We start from the raw sequence: 6796 nt of genomic DNA, 5'->3' as shown, positions 1-6796 counted from the left end.
CCTATTACTTTTTTTTGAGTTTTGTCTGCCAGCCTGATGACTACATCTGTGGGCATTATCTCATTGATCTTCAGCCTTTTCACCAGGGATAAGGGCATTAAGTTGATGCTTGCTCCCAAATCGCAGAGTCCTTTATCAAACATTGTTCCTCCTATGGCACAGGGGACATGAAAACTCCCTGGATCTTTTCTTTTTGTAGGCAACTGTGGTTGAATGAGGGCACTACACTCCTTGTTCATCACTATAGTTTGGCCTCCTTTGAGTGAGCTTTTCCTGGGAAGCAGCTCCTTCACATACTTGATGTATGCAGGCATGTGTTGAATAGTCTTGATGAATGGTATGTTGACATGCAGAGATGCAAACAAATCTAGAAACCTTGAGTATATTCTCTTCTCCACAGCACCATTGAGCAGTTGAGGAAAAGGTGCATAGAGTCTCAACAGCTCCTGTTTTGAGATTTTTGGTTCTTGGTAATCTTTTTCCTTCTTCTCTACTGAGGTATCTTCAGGTTATTCTGACAGCTTGCTTGGCTTGTCCTCAGTCTCCTTATCACTTATAGTGACCATCTTGCAATCTTCCCATCTTACTTTCTTTGTTTCACCTCTCGGATTCTTCTCTGTGTCACTTGGGAATCCATCTGCGGGTTTGGGAATTTGCTCAGAGAGGTACCCCACTTGAGATTCCAACCTCTTGATTGTGTCTTCCTGGTTCTTGAAACTGGCTCGCACTTCCTCCTTGAACACCTTGTTGTCTTGAATCTCCTTGCCTATGCCTTCAAGTAGGTTCTCAATCCTTGAGAGTCTGTCATCAAATGATTGTAGATCGGGATTAGAGGTGGAAAGATGAGGTAAGTTATTTTGGTTTTAATGTGGATGTGGAGAGGTGTTGTTATGGGGGTGTTGATATGGTCTAGATGTGAAATGTTGGTGGCTTGCATTGTTGGGATTTGGGCGTCTTTAATCAAGGCTTTGGTCTTGTTGATTTTCCCACCCAAAGTTTGGGTGATTCCTCCATCCAGGGTTGTAGGTCTTGAAGTATGGATCATGGTTTTGCCTAGGTGAATTCCCAATGTAGTTGACTTGCTCCTGACTTCCCTCTGCTTCTTCATTCACTCCTTCTTGGGTTGTTGATGAAGTAGTGATTGCTGCAACTTGGTTCCTCTCCATCTTCTTGGTTAGGTCAGCCAGCTGCTTGGTGATGAGCTTGTTCTGAGCCAGCAAAGCATCTACATTGTTTAGCTCCATCACTCCTCTAGTGTTCCCTCTTTCGGAAGCATAGAAGTAGTCATTCTCTGCTACAGTTTCAATGACATCTATGGCCTCCTCAATGGTCTTCTTCTTGTTCAAAGATCCTCTGGATGAATGGTCTACGGCCTTCTTTGACTCATAAGAGAGCCCTTCATAGAAAATGTGCAGCTGCACCCATTCGTTGAACATGTCAGGTGGAAACCTCCTTGTCAGGTCCTTAAACCTCTCCCATGCTTCATACAGAGTCTCATCATCTTGTTGCCTGAAAGTTTGGACCTCAGCTCTCAGCCTATTGATTCGTTGAGGGGGGTAAAATCTTGCTAAGAATTTGTTCACCACATCTTCCTAAGTTGTCAAGCTCTCCTTTGGGAAAGACTCCAGCCACTTGGCTGCCTTATCCTTGAGTGAGAATGGAAATAAGAGCAGTCTATAGGCGTCAGGATGAATACCATTAGACTTCACTGTGTCACATATTCTCAGGAAGGTGGTTAGATGTTGTTTGGGGTCTTCTTGGACACTTCCTCCGAACGAACAGTTGTTCTGAACAAGGGTGATGAGCTGTGGTTTTAGTTCAAAATTGTTGGCATGGATGGTTGGCTTTTGAATGCTACTTCCACAGTTTCCTGGGTTTGGATTGATGTAAGAGCCTAAAACTCTTCGATTCTCCCCAGCATGATTTGCTCGACCTCCTCCGCCATGGTTGTGAGCCTCTTCTTCATGATGGTTCTCCATGTTTTCTTCCATGTTTAGTTCAAAGTATTCCTCCTCTTCCTCAACACCAACTACTCTCTTTCCTCTTACTTCCTTCCTTAATCTAAGGAAGGTCCTCTCAGGTTTAGAATCAAAGGTCCTCTTTCTTCTCCCTGTCATACAACCAACAAGTACAAGCAAGGAAAATAGATGCAGAAAGTATTTCTGTCAGAATGACTGTTAGTGTGAGTGATGTAATATATCAAATAGTTAGTGGGTTAGTAAAATGAATTGTAAATAACAAAGAAAGATGTAGGGGGAAGGGAGGAAATTAACTAAAACAGAAAGTAAATGACTCAAACGGAAAATTAAATCAAACAAAAATAAAATGCTCAATCTAGTTATCCTCTAATTTAATCATTGTTGATGCACAATCAATCCCCGGCAATGGCGCCATAAACTTGATGCACGAAAAACTTGTCTCATAACAAATTTTCTTCGGTAAGTGTACCGAATTTGTCGTCAAGTAAAAACTCACATTAGAGTGAGGTCGAATCCCACAGGGATTGATTGATCAAGCAACTTTAGTTAGAGGAATGTTTTAGTTGAGTGAATCAGAATTTGGGTTGAGAATTGCAGAAAATTAAATGGCGGGAAAGTAAATAACAGAAAGTAAATGACGGAAAGTAAATTGCAGAAGCTTAAATGGGAATGGGGTAATTGCTCATAAAAGTAAATGACAGAAATTAAAGAGAATGGGTAAGATCAGAAATGGGGAGTTCATTGGGCTCAAGAGATGTTGCATTCTCCGGATCAATTTCATTTTCATCTCTTCCTCAATCAATGCACTCATTGATCTCCTTGGCAATCTTAGGTGATCGAATTACAATTCCTTGTAATTCAATCTCTCAAATCTTGATCAATAGCCAATTCCTTGGTCAATTGCTCATGAGAAGAGATGAAGTATGGTCACTGATTATACCACATGCATTTTCCAAATCAAGTGTTGAGAGGATTATAGTCACATATCCATCCAAACCCAATTTGGTCCAGCATAAGAAAGCATTTCTAGCATGATCTCTTCATTCCTCTTTCAAGGTTCAGAAGAGATCCAAGTTTGAATAGCTTCTTTTCCAAGATAACTACCCAATTGGATGAAGATCAAAAGCTTTCAAGTAAAATCAAGAGAAAAGATAGAAGAAGAATAATGAAAACTAGTATTGATCCATCAAATTACAACAAAGCTCCCTAACCCAATGAAAGGGGTTTAGTTGTTCATAGCTCTGGAAAATGAAAACAAAGATGGAGAATACATTATGAAACTAGAAGTGCAGAGAAAGTAAAATACAGAGAGTAGTCCTATGCCAAGAGGCTCCCTATAATTTCCAACTCCCCTTTTTAATTCAAAGCTACTCCTATATATACTACTCTTCTGATCTTCTAGTTGGCTCTTCAAGTCTTGGGTATGGGCCTTTGGATCTTGAGTTTGAAGCAGTTATCTTCTTCATTGGGCTTGGCTTTACTTGCAGAGAGAAAGTGTGAAGTCGGCAGAGAATTTAGCTCAGGACGTTAATGGTGTTAACGTTCAGTAAAAATATAGGTTCGAGAACGTTAGTGACAATTACCTTTTTCACTAATGTTCCTCACCAAAGTAAGAGCCACGTTAACTTCAACGTTAGTGGCACAAACGTTGCCACTAACGTTGCCTCTATGTCCTTCGCACACGTTATTGGGACTCACCTTTCCCAGTAACGTTGAGAAGTCTCCCCCTTCCTTACGTTAGAGTCCACGTTAACTTAGTTAACGTGGCTCTTTTAACGTAGGCTTGCCAACCTTCGAGAACGTTAGTGACACTTACCTTTGTCACTAACGTTCCAATGTGCCCTTAGCTCTCCACGTTAGAGTCCACGTTAACTAGGTTAACGTGGCCTCTAACGTGGCTGTGCTAGCCATCTCCAATGTTAGTGACAAAGGTGAATGTCACTAATGTTGGCTCATCATCTCTCTTCCTCACGTTAGCTTCCACGTTAACTAAGTTAACGTGGGAGTTAACGTGGCTCATTGTGGCTTGTGTGGCCTCCTTCCAACGCTAGTGACAATGTTAGGTGTCACTAACGTTGGCGATCACCTTCCTTCTTCACATTAGCTTCCACATTAACTAGGTTAATGTGGGAGTTAACGTGGCTTATTGGGGCTTGTGTGGGTTAATCCCAACGTTAGTGACAATGTTTGGTATCACTAACGTTGTCGACCACCTACTTTCTTCATGTTAGCTTCCACGTTAACTAGGTTAACGTGGGAGTTAACGTGGCTTATTGTGACTTGGCCAACGTTAGTGACAAAGTTGAATGTCACTAATGTTGGCTTCCCCTTTACTTCTTAACGTTAGAAGCCACGTTAACTAAGTTAACGTGGCTCTTAACGTGGCCACTTATGAGCTTGGTCCAACATTAGTGATAATGTTAAGTGTCACTAACATTGGCTCCCTTTCCTTTCTTCCACGTTAGAGTTCACGTTAACTTAGTTAACGTGACTCTTAACGTGGGCAATGATGGCTTCGAGAGCGTTATTGGCGATTACTTTTCTCATTAACTTTGCAAGTTACTCCCATTCCACGTTAGTGCTAACGTTAGTGTAACTAACGTAGCCACTAATGTGGTTCTTCTTTGCTTCCTTTGTCCTGAAATCAAGCAATAAAGTGCATCAAAGTTCTAGTCCAAGTCATGGGAAATACAACATCAAACTTGTCATTAAATTCATGCAAAATCCTCATAAAATAATGTAAAGTACACAATGTATGCTGGAATCAAGATGTAAGTGAATATATACCCAAAACTAGCTTATTTTCTAAGAAAATGCATGAAACTACCTAAAAATAGTAAAGAAAAGGTCAGTGAAACTGGCCAAAATGCCCTGGCATCAGTTTCTCAATTATTGAATTACAGAAAAATTATGCTAAACAGACAGACAGACAGGGGTACAATAGCACTTTCAATCATAACAATGTTTGATGTAAAATAATCATTTAACAATACAATCTTTTGGAGTTTACTTGCATTATTCCTCATCATCATCATTGCTGGTCTTCACATTCCTCTTTCATCTCTTTGATTGATGATGCTTAATTTTTTTCAAAAATTTGTATGATGCTCTACAGTGATATTGAAAGTTGCTTGTTCCCCAAGCACTTAAGTAAATTGGTTAGCATGTATGAATTATTTGTGGCCTTTTGAACTTACTTTGGTGTGGGAAGACCAAACTTAGTACCTTGCCAGTGGTTCTCATGCATCAAATGAACCATATGTGAAACTCTTTTTCCTTGCTACAGGTAATAGAACTAAAAACTAAGAAACAGCGGAATGCTTAACTAATTTATCTAAATGCTTGAAGCTAGCATTATGCAGAAAGTGAGAATGCATTTTATGATGAGATTTTGGTAGAAAACCAAACTTAGAATTCTTCATTCTCCCTTATATTGTTTTGGTGTGCAACACCAAACTTAGCTTCTTGCAATATAGATACAGCTAATTAACCTTTTTATTAAAATAGTTATGAAGAGAAAACTACCTCAGGTTGGGTTGCTCCTAACAAGCGCTTCTTTATTGTCACTAGCTTGACATTCTCCATCCTCTGATCATGAAAGTTGAGAATTCTGTTGCCTTTGAGTTTCTCCTCTTACTGTGGGCTTTCTTTCCTCTATTTCTTCTTGAGGAACTTCTCTATGGTGCTTCTCTTTGATGATTGTTTCTTTTTCCGTAGCCCTCTCACTTCCCTCTATGAATTCTTTCCATTTCTCCCACCTAGCAACTTTTTCATTGTCTTTCAGGTTGTCTTCAGTGGCTCTGGGGAAAGTATTTGCCCTCTTCTCACCCATTTCTGCAAGGTGCTTAGCCAGTTGTTTCATTTGCCTCTCAATTCTTTTGATTGAGGTTTCCTGGTTCTTTGTTGTCACCTCTTGGTGCTTCATCATTCTCTCCATTAAGATCTCCAAGTTGGTGGTCCTCTGAGAGTCTTGTGAGATTGGTTGGTTGTGGGGTCTTAGGGGTTGGAAGGGTGGGTGTTATAGTGGTAGTGTGTAGTGGTTGTTGTTGGTATGGTGGTGTTTTTGCTGGTTTGTGAAGTTGGGGTTGTTGTAATTGAAGTTCCTTGGTCCTTGATTTTGGTGCTCGTTCTTCCTCCAGTTGGAATGAGTCCTCCAGGGTGGGTTGTACACATCACCCTGAGACTTGTGTTGGAACAGGTTTGAGGTACTGTTTGGAGAGTGTAATCGCTCATGACTGTGTTGCTCATAGTTAATTGCTCTAAAACCTTTTTCAGGTTAATTCCAACCATGTAAATTTTGAGGTAGGTTGTATGCATTTACTACAGCAGTTCGCAGCTCATTGATTTTTATGACCATCAACTCCAGTTGTTGTAGAGTTTGTTGATGCATCTGCTTGTTTTGGATCACGACTGCATTTACACCTTCAATTTCCATTACTTCTTTCTCTTGTGTGGATGGTTGCAGTTCTGCTTCTAGCTTACCACTTTCCTCGGGTGGTCTTAACTTGGCTAGGAATTCACTCAGTAGACCTTCCCATCCGATGATGCTTTCTTGTGGGAAGGTTTCAAGCCATTGAGCAACATCATTCATGGTGATGCGCGGATGCTTCAAGTCATGGGTTGCATTGTCACCTAAGGTGAGGACACTACTCCCACAATTACTGGAATTCGTTGAGTTCCCCTCCATGATCTGCACAATCACAAATAGTCCAAATAAAGATTTAATCTACTCATGCCATAGTGTGGTTAGAGGATTGGCTGACACAATGTATCAAACAGTTGACAGGCTAGAAAGATTAATAAAAGAGAATTTGCTT

At 40.5% G+C, this 6796-nt stretch overlaps 1 non-coding gene across 1 annotated transcript; it reads left to right on the top strand.

The window, feature by feature from the left end:
- Positions 1 to 1434: 1434 nt before the first annotated feature.
- On the top strand, positions 1435 to 1538 carry LOC112767804 (small nucleolar RNA R71). The gene has a single exon (XR_003185245.1). It is a non-coding gene; the product is annotated as a small nucleolar RNA R71 (small nucleolar RNA).
- Positions 1539 to 6796: the final 5258 nt, after the last annotated feature.

The sequence above is a fragment of the Arachis hypogaea genome, chromosome 17 (assembly GCF_003086295.3).
Source record: "Arachis hypogaea cultivar Tifrunner chromosome 17, arahy.Tifrunner.gnm2.J5K5, whole genome shotgun sequence".
NCBI lineage: Eukaryota > Viridiplantae > Streptophyta > Magnoliopsida > Fabales > Fabaceae > Arachis > Arachis hypogaea.
Note: the sequence above shows the minus strand (reverse complement) of the source record. Positions and strands in the feature narration are given on the sequence as shown.